Genomic DNA, 14,827 nt, shown 5'->3' on the forward strand with positions numbered 1-14,827 from the left:
TCATTTTTATTTCATTTTTATGTTCCTGGCCTCCCCCAGGCTATTCAGCGTGTCCCCAGGTGGCAATAGGGGAACGCTCTACAGATATGTAGGGTATCTCCATAGGAGGCACGGACCAAAGGGGGACCTTGTCCCTGAGAATCCACAATAGTATCTGGGGCGCTCTCACCCGGGGGCGTAAATACAGGTGGAGGAGGAAGAGAGCCCCTCAAATATACACTCAAAAGAGCCCACTGGTGTGTCCACAAGTCCCATGAGTTACAAACCTTCTCCCAGTAATGGGTTAAATTGCATGGTGATGCAGAACACCATCGCGGGAGGATCCTCTATAGGAGGACAACTGCAGCACGGCGTAAGATCCAGATCTATGGACAACAGGCTCTGCAAAGGGCTGCCTCGACCTTTTCGGGGTACCTGCAAGATTGGGGACCTTGCGGTCAACTCTATTCCCACTTCAAGAGTGGCGCCCCTCGAGGAAATTATAGCCTAGTAAACGACACAGCATTCGATCGGGATTCTGACTAATGGACAATTTTTCTGGGCTGGCATGTTTTGATGGGCGTCTTTGGGCTGAAAAACCTCTTCCTAGCTTATTTATCTATTATAGGTTGCCTCCCCATAGTAGCATAATATTTTTAGGCATGAATATATAATGAGTCGGAGGTAATAGACTTGAGACTGTCTGTGCAGAATTTCGACTCTTGTAGATAGAAGAGCATCGCCAAGTGGTAAAAACAATGTTGTGACCAAGATGGGCCCAGGATTGCACAAAGCCTCCATTCATGGAGGTCCCAGGGAGCTCTTGCCGTCCGGTTCTAAGCCGGCTTAAGCACTTAGGTGTAGACTTGAGAAGATATGTGATCCCCGTCCTGCACTGGTATCCGGGATCATTGCTTTTCTTGAGGCGAAAATAATTTCAAAGATTTAAAGAACATGAAAATTGGAACTTGGAATGTTACAACATTAAAAAATGACTATTGTATTGACATTCTGACTGACGAATTCAGACAATTCAAACTGGATTTATTAGGAGTTTCAAAAACTCATATCCCAGGGGTAGAAAGCATGAAATTAGGTGATATAGAATTTGTTTACTCAGGCAGGAAGGATGGAGTACATAGGCAGGGAGTAGGGCTCATGATGAATAAGAAAGCTGCTAAGTCTTGTTTAGGCTGGGTAGGTATTAATAATAGAATACTAGTTGTTCATTTTATGACTAGAAAGTTCAGGGTATCAGTTATAGTGGTATGCGCCCCTGTAGAACCGACTGACGGAGATACTAGTGACTCAGAGGAATTTTACTTACAGTTACAGGAGCAAATAGACAGGATCCCAAGTAGAAATATGATGTTATTACTGGGAGATTTTATCGCCCAGGTTGCTAAGAAATAGGGATAGATGGTTTCCCAGCCTAGGTAAATTTGCTGTAGGAAAAGAAAACAGTAATGGATACATACTTTTGCAATTTTGTAGGTATAACAATCTAGTTATAATCAATACCGTATTTGGTCATAATATGGCCCATAAGTTAATATAGTATACACCTGATAATAAGCCAGCTAACCTTATTGACTTTGTTATCATAAACCGAAGACTGGCAGGATCAATACAAGATACTAGGGTATATTGGAGTGCTATTACTGTTGTTAAAAGTAAAGATCACCATCTAGTAGTGTCAAAGGTTAATATAAAGCTGAAATATCGGAAGGGTAACTGCCTTCCGGAAAGTTATGATGTTTGTAGGCTCTAGAATGAGAATTTGGGAGAAACCTTCCGGGAACAGCTGAATGCTAGACTTGAAAGTTTAAAATTTGACACTATGGAAGATGGTTGGAATAATTTTAGAAAAATAACTTGTGAAGTTGCTGAAGGTGTATTAGGGAAGAAAGCTAGAACTGCAGCTAAGAATATTAGTGAAAAAGCTTTATGTTTAATAGAAAGGAGAAAGGACTAGCACAAGAATTATCTGAGTGATAGATTGTATGAAAACAAAACAAATGTTTTGTTTTGTAGGGTGGTAAACGAGTTTCTTAAATATGGTGGCTCTGGGTTTAGAAATAAGTTAACTGAAGATTATGAATATGATTTTTGAAAAAGGGGAAGTACCTAATGATTTTAGGAAAACCTTAATTAAGCCACTTTATAAAAAAGGTGATAAAACTGAGTGTGGTAATTATTGAGGCATTAATCTGGTCTCTGTAGGTAGTAAATTACTTAGTAATATGATAATTTTTAGACTGAGAGATGCCGTAGACAAAGTTTTAAGAGAAAAACAATGTGATATTAGAAAAATAAGAGTATTCGTCGACGTTTTTTTCCCATTTAGTTTTATATTTAAGAAACGTAGGTGTTTTCAAGCACCTTAGGTTCCCAGTGTTATAGATAAAGGAAAGTATTCGAATTCACTTACTGGGTAGCTTTAGAGAAGGTCTTATCCCTATATGGTATACCAGATAAATACATTAAAGTGATTAGTGCTATATACGAGAATAACACTGCTGTGGTTAAGGTAGGAAATGAGGTTAGTAGCTGGTTTTGTATTAAATCAGGAGTTAAGCAGGGTTGTGTTCTTTCCCCCTTTGTATGGAATATTTTGATGGACTTTGTTTTAAGGAGCCCAAGAAAGGCAATGGGGGACCACGGAATCAAATGGGGAGGAAGAAGTATCCTGGACTTAGATTATGCTGATGATTTAAGCATCCTAGATGAAAGTGTGAGCAAAATGAATGAAGTTTTAGAGATTTTGCGACTTCAGGGTGCTAGAATAGGTTCGAAAATTAATGTTAAGAGGACTAAGCCACTAAGGCTAGGAATAAGTGAAGATGAAAAGGTGACGTTGGGTAATGAAAAGATTGATCAGGTGGGCAGCTTCACTTACCTTGGTAGTATTATTAGTAAAGACGTTGGGAGCAGTGAAGATGTTAAATATAGGATAGCCAAGGCTCAGGGTGTTTTTTCACAGTTAAAAAAAAAGTCTGGAAGAATAGGAAGATAAGTCTACAAACCAAGATTAGAATATTAGAAGCTATAGTGATGACAGTGGTCAGATATGGCTCTGAAGCATGGACGCTCTGAAAAGCGGATGACGATTTGCTGGATGTTTTCCAGAGAAATCGCTTAAGGATTGTTCTGGGTACCCGGCTGACTGACCGTATTTCAAACAATAGGCTATACGAAAAATGTGGTTCAATACCGCTCTCTAGGGCTATGATGAAAGAAAGTTTGAGGTGGCTAGGGCATGTTGTGCGGATGAAGGATGAAAGATTGCCGAAGATTGTTCTTTTTGGCCAACCATCTAGGGCTAAACGGAAAACAGGTTGTCCCCGTCTGGGGTGGGAGGACGTCATAAAAAAGATTTAAAGGAAATGGGAACTTCGTGGGCGGGTGTAAAAAGGGAGGTTTGAAATAGATTGGGGTGGAGGAGGACCGTGCGTAGCTGTGTTAGCCTCAGGCAGCTTGGTGCTGCGGTGAGTTGTTAGTAGTAGTAGTAGTGGTAATAATTGTTTATTGTTTTTTTTTGCTTCGGGATCATGATATTTCGTTGTTTTATTGCGTATTAATAATTTTTATAAGTTTATTTTTTCGGTACACGGTTTCACCCTTCTGCTTATTATAGATTATACTAGTTGTTTTTTTCTACTTAAATTTTTTCTTCTATCTTTTTTTTAATTTTTAGCACACCCTCACAAGCGACGCTTTTGGTGTGCTACCGATTGATTTTGTTTCTGTTTTTTTTTTCATAATAAATTGCTATTACTACCTACATCGAGGCATAAATTATAACCATTGCGCTGAGGACTGTGGGGCGGGGGGAAAGGCTGTCATCCTCAAAGACATAATTTCCAGACCTTTCACCTACGCTGAACAAAATAATTATCTCAAAATTTTGATTAGATGCGTTTTGGGAATTGATAGGCGTGGGAAGGGAATTGTTACCCTCCAATCATTTTTGACTAATAGTAACGGCACTAGCCCTTTCATTTTCCAAACGAATGCCCCTTTTTCGAAGTTTCTACGACAACAAAAGGCCATCTAAAAATTTCTATCAGATACATTTCGGTAGAATACGAGGTGAGGGGGGGGGTGACCTACCCTCTGGTCACCCTGAATCTTAAAAATGGCGCTAGAACTTCTGATTACCAATCCGATGGGCCCTCTTTGAAGTTTGTACGATCACCCTTTTAATGTAAACCTTATATGCCCCAAGGGCATAACTGACAACCCTTGCCCAGAGGACTATAGGGTTGGAGTGGGGTTGTCATCTTCAAAGACATAATTTTCCGACCTTTTAACTATATTGAACAAACTTAATGTTTCAAAATTTTTATTGGATGTGTTTGGGGAAATTGTGGGCGTGGGAGGGGGTTTAGTTGCCCACCACTCACTTTTGAATATTAAAAAGGGCAATAGCCCTTTCAATTTCCAATCGAATGAGCCCTTTTAGAAGTTTCTACGACAATTAATGGTCATCTTAAAATTTCAATCAGATGCATTTCGGGAAAATACGAGGTGTGGGGGGGGGAGGGCCCTCCGCCCTCCGATCACTTTGAATTTTAAAAAGGGCACTAAAAATTTTGATTAACAGTCCAATGAGTCCCCTCTGAAGTCCCTACGACTATCCTTTCTATAAAAACCTTATACGTCCCCAGGGCATAACTTACAACCCTTGCCCTTAGGGTTGTTGGGTGGGGGGTTGTCTTTTTCAAAGACATAATTTCCGTACCGTTTAACTACGCTAAACAAAATTTCTATCTCATAATTTTAATTGGATGTGGTTGGGGAAATGGTGGGCGTGGGAGGAGGGTTATTTGCCCTCCAATCATTTTCGACTATTAAAAAGGGCATTACCCCTTTCAATTTCCAATCGAATAAGTTTTTTTTTAAGTTTCTACCACATTTCCTCCGATACGAAGTGCCCTGGTCTAAAAAAATTAATAATAATACATCGTGCCTACATCGCTTTTTACTTAGGCAGCGCTATTGCGCTGCCTATGATTAAAATGTTTCAACTGTTTTTCAGCTTTCTTAGTTTGTCAAACTGTTAGAATATTTGATTCTTTGAGTTGAAGTTTTTGAGATTCCACCAAAGTATTGCTATTAGCTTTGCCGAGCTGTAACTCTATGAAAAAAAGTCATGCAATTTACTGCTTCTAAGGAGTGATGCAGCTTGAGCCAACGTTTAATACTCTGGCATTGTTGGAGAGTTTGGGTATACACTAGCGGTGAGCCGCTTTATAAAACAGTCACCTGTTACTAAATGTAAGGAGGTACCGTGAATTTTTTAGACCTTTATCATTAATTCCACTAAGAAGCTCATGTATCGTTGAAGGCATACATGATACATCTATATGATTGCTGATGCATAGACTTTTGTCAAACAAAAGACTTTTGTCTGCCGTCTTTTTTGTTGGGATTTAAGCCGTTTGAGTTTCAGGTCTGAATTCTGTTTTTCAACTTGTCAGCTGAAAGGAGTTTAGACTTTGGTGGCTAGTTGTTTTTATTTGCAAGCATTATAAAAAAACAAATTACTCCAAAAATTTGAGAGGATAGTTTTTTTCTCTGTCTGGAGTTTGGGACTCTGGGACATAAAGGTTTGGGACTCTGGGACATAAATGGTTAGAAGACATGCAACATCGAGCATGTGAGTGAGTCAATGAACATCAACCTGGACAGCGAGAATCAAAACATGTCAAAATTGAAAATGACAGCCATGATGATTGGGCTTGGGACTTTGACACGGCTAAGGTCATCAATGCCTACCATACATTTGTTAAAAAAAAGGTTCGGCGATATGTATTTCATAATAACGAAAGACATGCCGAGGTAAAACGAACCAAACAAATTGAAAATGATAGCGGTGATGATTGGGTTCTGGATTTTGACATGGATAAGGTGATCAATGCCTACCATACCTTTCAAAATCAGAAACCTGAACTAGATAAATCATTGGAAGAAAAATAAGTTTTTGTCCCACCACCTGAAAAATTAAAACAAACAAAGATTCAGCGATATGTCTTTCATAATGACAAAAGACAAGCGGAGCAAAAGAAGAAATTTTTGTCCCACCACCTGAACAAGTAAAAGAGACAGGTTCACTTAAATGTGGTCGAGTTGCACGGGGATTGAATCAAACGGGAATTCAATTTAGCGGAGTCCAGTTGGATGGGGTTCAACAACACGCACTATATATATATATATATATATATATATATATATATATATATATATATATATATATATATATATATATATATAAATATATAAATATAAATATATATATATATATATATATATATATATATATATAAAAATATATATATATATATATATATATATAAATATTTTTATAGCCGAAACCTGTCTTTTCATATGTTCAAAACGATGACAAATTTTACTACTCAACTGTAATTACAGACTTTTTTTTTTACTACACCACTTTAATTACAAAGAAGTACTTACAAACAAGTCTAGATCAAATTATGTGTATACATGCAAATAAGGTAGAGAAATTGAAGTGGTTATGTTTATAAGGCAGCATAACAACACTTCATATCAAAAAGCGGTTAGAACAAAAAGGAAAAAAGGATTTATTGTACATTTTAATCAAATCAAGTGAGCTGTTCGGTATTGTTTGTTGAGGGACAAAACGGTCAACGTTCCAGACAAATTTTACTCCAAAAACTGTATGTTAGATCAAAGTATGCCACGTACGCATCCATTTGACAAAGAATCGAGGGAGAGAGAGTATGGAGAGTTCTTGCTGCGAGTCCTTTTCCTCTTTGTACGCAAATCAGCGGTAGTGTTTATATTAGCAGATTATTCAGATAGCTAAGAAACAAACTTACCTCTACAGTCAGAATTACATCCTGAATTGAAACTTAACATTCATTTGCTTCGGAAATGAACTTTACCCCACCCCTATACATATAAATTCAGGGTATATATTTGTACATTAGTGTAATTGGGGTAAAGTTCATTTCCAATGTAAATAAATGTTAAATATAGATTCAGGATGCAATTCTGACTATAGAGGTAAGTTTGAACTTTACCCCCTTCCCCCTAATCTGAAAATAATTATCCTGAATGGTATAAAACAAAAATCCGACGCAAAGGAATGTAAAATTTGGATTCTGAATGCAATTCTGACTATACAGGTAAATTTATTACTTAGCTATCTGAATAATCCGCTAATATAAACATTACCAAAAATTAGTGCAGGCGTATTTACGAAAATATAGTAAAAAGGTAACAAACAGAGAAGAAAACGTTTCAGGATACGCTAAATCCACCGCCTTCTTATTTTTATATAAAGAAACTGAAACTATTAACAAACAAAACTTCGGCAGTCCTTGTTAAGAAACTGAAAAAAAAAGAAAAAAAAGATGCACCCATTTTCCTTCAATAATAACCCGCGGATTTGACTGAAACATAAACTTAACAGTTTTTTGTTTTTTTAAGCCAAGATCCTCTAAAACGATAACGGCAATTATTAGTCCTGATTCCTTAAAAAAAAAAATTAATAGTTTTATGCAGAAAAGATAAGTGACTAAACCGATCATTTCATATCTTTTCAATCTTTATTTAAACTACTCATGTTTTTCATTGTTTATTAAGCAATTGATATTCCCACCCTGCACGGGGAAACATAAGGGTCAATATTGAAAAGAAAATACACTTAGAGCTCAGTTTCACCCCACTCATACATACAAGCTAATCAAGCGTACAGACGAAGTATAAGCTTAGTGCCAGGGGTGGATCAAGGATTTCTTTTTTCTTTAGGGGGGGGCGTAAAATAGGTTGATTCGATGAACTTGCGTTAGGAGCAAGTTTAATTAATGCAATATTGCGTTAATTAAGTAAATTACACTACTACTAGCAGTGGATCCACCACTGCTTAGTGTTATAATGCCCAAATGTCAATAAGAAACTAGCTAACCCTAAGCAACAGGACATTTACTTTTTCTATATTATTATTATTATTATAGTTCTTACTGTATCCTGGCTCATATCCAGAAAGGGGGGGGGGCATACCTGTTTGACTCCTCTTCTTCTTCTTGTTTTTGGGGCTTTCTCCCCAAACTAAATTTTAGATACGACCCTGATTGTTAGATAAATATATCTATTAGACATCTCCAATATATCTTGAGATACCTCTTGTTTTAATAAAAGCGAAGCGAACGTTAATGACTAATTTCACACACTAAACGTGTTATTTTGGACTCTTTTTTCTTAGAAAGGGTTTGTTCCGAATGAACCCTCTCCTTACTCATATCTTTGAGGAGGGGTGCTACCATTTCGACAAACTGTCAGAAGCACTAAACGTCAGGACATCGGCAAAAAATTATAGTTTATATAATAGTAATAAGTATATAATAGTTTAGAAACAAATTTCGGCTATATATTTGCACATCAGGGGGATGGGGGTAAAGCATAATATATATTAAATACATAACCTAACCTAACCTAGGTAGCTTTTCTTCTCGAAACCCCAAAAAACTAGTTTTAAAATTTTAGATGTTATGACGGATTTTTTTGTCGATGTTATGATGGATTTTGTCGATGTCCTGACGTTAGTGCCCCTGACGGTTAGATATTATGACGCCTTCCTCTTTGAGGACTATTAATTTTACAATTGCAACATTTACCGTCTTCTAATATCTACATAAATATTCTGTCTGAAAAACAGCATTCTGTCTTTCACCAAAAATACGCCATAGTCCTAATAAGAGACAATTCGTTGGTCTTCTCTGCTGGATATATTCGCAGAACAGTTTTTAATTCATGAAAGAAATAGGGAACCAGCCATCACTGGACCGAAATATTGCGTTACCTATAGCTGAAAGGATTTTATTTATTATATGATTACACGAGGCAAAATGAATGTGCCGAAAACTGTGGTTTTAGAGGTGTTTCCCTGTCCGCGTCCAGGGGCGTAATTTGCTACAGGTCAGGGAAAAAACTTCAACCCAGACCCCAGTTATCCCCCTCCCCATCTGAACTTTGTCTCTTCAAAAATCTTGTCAAAACCAAAATAATCCTGCATAATTCAAGCATCCAGAGAAACGGTTCAGTTCTCTTTACCATATCTTTGCCTTTATGGTACTATATGGCTCATTTTTCAGTTTTGACCGTCATTTTCAGTTGATTCGGGGTTACAACTTTGACTCCCCCCCCCCCCTATGAGTTTGAAAAATTTACGCCCTGTCTGCGTCCAAGGAAAAAGAAGAAAAACTGACACTTCAAAATATTGGGAAGCAAGCTCCTGGCCCCTATTAAGTGTCATAATTTCTCTCCAATTTTCTATGATTGCCGGTAAACTTTCTACATTTTGACGAGTTTAACCTTCCTTTCCAATTTGAAATGAATTAACGGACGTGTTTGTTTTTCCCTTAATTTTTCCTGCAAGTTGATGGGCCTAAAAGCCGCGTATGATAATCATTCCATTAGAAAAAAGGGGATAGGGAACAAGGCACTTGCGTAAGGTTTTGTTACAGGGGTGGGGTGACATGTCAGGGTTGGTGTAAAAACTTCAAGAATAGCGCCAAAACGAGGAATTGTATGTAAAACATAAGCACTTGTAGGAGTAATTATATGATTTCAGGGAGAGGAGGTACACCCAAAGGGATGGAGACAAGAATAGGTCTTATTATAAGGGGGCAAAGATTGAAGTAACACTTCTCTTGATTTCTATTTGAGAACCCGTCTATTAAAACTAAATGATGAAAATGATGAAGGTTTCACTGTTTAAAACTTTAGCTCATTTCCCTCGGTTCACAAGCTTGAATTTTCACCACATAAAGTTGTGGAATTTGTGAGCCGTTTTTGGACCACTTCTCTAAGTTAAATTGCTTCCAAATTTTATCAGTATATGCAATTCAGGTGGCAGTGCTACAATTCAACATCAAATTTTCCACTCTAGCATATTCTCCCTTGTATTAACAACGCAACCTAAACGGGTGATTGGGCACATCGGAAAGTATGAAACAAAAACTATTAAACAAGACTTCACAGCGCAGCGGTAAGAACAGTTGCCTGGGGCCGTAGCTTGAATCCTTGATGAAACAATTTTTGTCTTTGAGAAGATTGAAGACTTTTTAGTCTTAGAGAAAACTAAAAAGTCGAAAATAATAGCGCAAAGAAGCATGTGTCCGCCTTCAGGCTATGAGATCCAACAGAAGAATTGTCAGCTGCAAGATAAAATAAAAACCTCGAAGAATTCAAGTTCAGAAGTGCATTTGAATAGTGATTTCTTTGGTGGGTAGGACAAGATCAAGGCGGTAAGCTGTATCGTTCCATATCAGTTTATATTTATCTTATTATCTTCATCAGTTTATATTTAACTTATTATTATCTTACCATTTCGATAATAAATTAGATGTTTTTCTATTACCTTTGGAGATTAAGTGATGAATATGGACGACAAGATAGCCATTTGGCCGTCTCTGGTCTGTTTGGGTCAGGAAACACTTTAATATGGTCGCCTTCAAAAGTAGGGTAATTGTGCAAGGAGTAGCCTATGGGGTTCTGATGCAGCAATCTCGAATCGGAAGCTGTTTTTCAAGGTCTTGGGATTTAAGACATAGTCATGGATATAGACCTAAAGGCCGTTACATTGGTGTCAGAAGTAGGATCCCACAGCCTGAAGGCGCGGCCACTTACTTCATAACAATAAATAAAAAGAAATCGTTGTCAAAAGGGACTAAAAGTGGAAAGTAATTTTTTTCGAGATTCTACTTAAGCGAAAACAAGGGGCACAAAATAGATTGGAACATAACTTGATATATAAAATTTGTTTTTCTCAACAAATCGAATTATTTCCATTTACGCATTTATGACTTATATACAAGTCTTGGTCAAATACACTTAAAAGCTCTTCATGTGCAATTTTCAAGACGCATCAGATGATTTGATACCCAGGATAATTTTGATATTTTGTGAAAAAGTTATCATAAAGCGGAATGCGATTTTTTCTCAGAAAAATCTGAGCGCTATTTTTTAGAATTGACGACAAGTGATATAGTTGTATGTTTCTACGTTCATATTAACATATCCATGAGCATTTCTTTCTTTAATTTTCAGTATAATTCAGGCTCATAATCAATAAAAAAGTATCCATGTTAATTTTTTTGTTCTCCTTAAAAGTCCAAATGTGTTTTGCGACAACTGTGTTTGTAGTAGCATTTTGACACCTACAAATTTTTCTCCTGTTTAGTTTACATTTAGCTTATTTTATTAATATCAAGTTCAGTGCAGAATGAAAATTGATAAACGAGGACGCGTTGGTGGCTTAATGTGAATTAAATCTATTAGTACCTCTGACGATGCAGTTTTGCCCAGAAGAAATATAAAAATTCAAAATAAGCTTTATTTTTTTTTTTATTGAAATTCAGATTTCAATAAAAAGCTAAAATTAAAACAAAAGTTTTTGGATACAACCTAAAGACCTTTAAATCTGCTCATATTATTTCGTGAATTTGTTATAAATTGGTTCGACTTGTTTAGTATGGTAAAACAGGCCAGTATAAAATTTTTAACACGTGTACCTTTTGTACCCTTTTGGCAGAAGTGATTTTTCAAAATGTAACGCAAAGATTAGGTACACCAAAGTATTTTTGCATACATTTTTGTTTATGTGTTTTAGGATATTAATGGGTAATTTTAGATGGGATTTATTTCAAAAACTACTCCTAATTTCTGCTCTGTTTTCAAAAACAACTCCTACTCCTACTTTCTGCTCTGTTTTCAAAAACCACTCCTACTTTCTGCTCTGTTTTCGAAAACTACTCCTACTCCTACATTCTGCTCTGTTTTCAAAAACTACTCCTACTTTCTGCTCTGTTTTAAAAAACTACTCCTACTCCTACTCCCTTATCTGTTTTTAAAAACTACTCCTACTTTCTGCTCTGTTTTCAAAAACTACTCCTACTTTCTGCTCTGTTTTCAAAAACTACTCCTACTCCTATTTTCTGCTCTGTTTTCAACAACTACTCCTACTTTTACTTTCTGCTTGGTTGGTCAAAACTAATCCTACTTTTTGCTCTGTTTTTAAAAACTAATCCTACTCCTACTTTCTGCTCTGTTTCCAAAAACTACTTCTACTCCTACTTTCTGCTCTGTTTTCAAAAACTACTCCTACTTTCTGCACTGTTTTCAAAGACTACTACTACTTTCTGCTCTGTTTTCAAAAACTACTCCTGCTCCTACTTTCTGCTCTGTTTTCAAAAACTACTCCTATTCCTACTTTCTGCTCTGTTTTCAAAAACTACTCCTACTCCTACTTTCTGCTCTGTTTTCAAAAACTACTCCTATTCCTACTTTCTGCTCTGTTTTCAAAAACTACTCCTACTTTCTGCTCTGTTTTCAAAAACTACTCTTACTCCTACTTTCTGCTCTGTTTTCAAAAACTACTCCTACTCCTACTTTCTGCTCCAAGCCAAAGAGGAAATAAAAATAATAAGGCAAGACAAAAATAACTAATCTAGTTTTTATTCCAATTTGAAAACAAATTAGATTTTTTTTTTCTGTTCATTATTTGGGTTGAAAATGGCACTCTACATACCATGAAATTTACAGTTAGGCCTCGTCAACGGACACACAATTTGAAGTGACGCCAAACATGTTCTTTGATGATATTTAAATTAGTCATTCATAAAATTATGAAACAAATTCCAATATATTGCTTCTTGCTATAAGAACGTAGTTAGCGTTACATTTTTATATATTAAGTAAAGAGCGATATTCAAAGATCAAACACAGATTGGTAAAACACATGTTTCTGCATTTCGAACAATGTTTTTGATTAATTACACGGCATCTATTGAGTCCATTAAGCCTCGACCGAGGTAAGTTCTTTGAATCTATCTATTATTCATTTTAATGCATTAACTAAAACCCAAAAGCAAAAATTGAAGTAGGCTATAGCTTGATCTATGGTAGGCTATAGCTTGTTCTATAGTAGACTATAGCTAGGCTATAGAATTTTCGCGCCTCTTTCTTGATTTCCTTTATCCAAAATAAAATCACAGTCTATGCCTTACAATTATGTTACTAGAAACTTATTATATCAAATGAAGTCAATAAAATATCTGATTAATATATAGGCCCATATACAAGGTAACATGACGAAATAAAGGAATTAGAAAAAAACATCGCAATTGGTGGGATAAGAAAATGAAAATCAAGATACTAATACTATTTTATCCATACTAAAATAAAGAGTAGGCAATAATTGAATAACAAACCACAGACGTTAATCAACAAGTACACATATTCGGCTGAGAATATAGAAATTATTTTTACATAGACAATGAACATCCTAGCGATAATCCACCTTTACTGATTCCTGAATGTTACACATATGCACTCTATACATTAGCCTTTCTAAAGCAAACGTAAAAAGTAACAGGAAAACTCGGACGATTTTGGTTGCAACATTGCAGGACTATTTAATCTAATTGCTTTAATTGGATTTAATGAAACACCCCCAAAACATCAAGTGATCTAAATGAAAATCACTAACAGATTCAGTATACCAGAGAACTCTATTGTAGAGGTTACAAGCTCCAATGTACAAAATGCGGAACTTCGCATGTTTTTTTTTTGGGGGGGGGGAGGTAATGGAATGAAAACCTTCTGTCGCAGACATGCTTACCTATAATTACCTGGGCTATTTAAGGTCAAATGATACAATTTTTCACACTAAGAAATGCTCGGGGCTTATATTTTAGAAAAATGATAGGAGAGTAAACTCAAGTTAATCTGAGAAAAAAAAACAACCAACACCATCTATCTTTTTGCAACAATAATCATCAGGGTAGTTTGAAAAGCCTATATTTTATATCAATATTATTTTTAGCCCTGAGGTAGCTTAGTGAATTGGTGCTCTAGGTATTTTCACAGTCCATACTGTCTATGACGAATAAATAATAGTTCACTAGGGAAAATCCTTTTTTTTTGTCAGTTAGACAGATAAAATATCTCTGGATATTTCGGTCACATACACAGTGGTCAGTGTGTATGTGACCGAAATATCCATACTTTTTTTTGTGTTTCACTGTCAAATAAAATGATTTTCGCTATTAAACCGTTATTTATACGTAACTGATGCTCTACTTGGCAATATTGGGCATGGGGCTCGATCCTCACTGCAGTAAGGTTGAGTGACAGGCTTGCTACCTGTTCCTGTAAATAAGAGACCGAGAAACTGAAACGTCGATTGGACGCCTTACGCGCCATCAATGGCTCTGAAGTATCTTTATCATCTTCTTACTTTGCACTGAGCCGAGAATTAGAGAAGTTTTTTTTTTGGCAAAGGATCACAATATTTATTGGAAAAACTACTTTCATGGATACCTTGAGAGTGGACATATTTGAAGAGAGCCACGTCTAAGACTACCCATTACGATCTAATGTGCTATGTAAATAATTGAAGCCATATTATTCAGCTGAAAACTCCAACTTTTGGAGAGCTACTCTTCCTTGAATCCTTGAAAAACTGAATACTAATCTATAAGTCTTTTTCGAGCATAGTTGTCAAATAAACTACATAGATCACAATCTACTAACCTCGCACCCGAAAAGTGGTTAGCGCACTACCCTTGCAAGTCTGTGTCCGTAAGGGCAGGGGTTTGAATCCTGGTGTTGCCGATTATTTGGTTTGGAACGGGGGTTACGGGGTGTGACTCTGAAAGCTCAGCCAGTTGCCCCATCTCCAAATAGATACCTGGAGAAATGTGGTGGAATAACACGGAAAGCATCGGATGATCTGTCCCCAGTTACGCATTGCATTCCATGCAGAAGGCAGAGAATCAGTAGATAGGTACCTGCC

This window comes from Artemia sp. Qi Xiang Cuo, chromosome 1, assembly GCF_049724085.1.
Source record: "Artemia sp. Qi Xiang Cuo chromosome 1, ASM4972408v1, whole genome shotgun sequence".
In the NCBI taxonomy this organism is placed as follows: Eukaryota; Metazoa; Arthropoda; class Branchiopoda; order Anostraca; family Artemiidae; genus Artemia; species Artemia sp. Qi Xiang Cuo.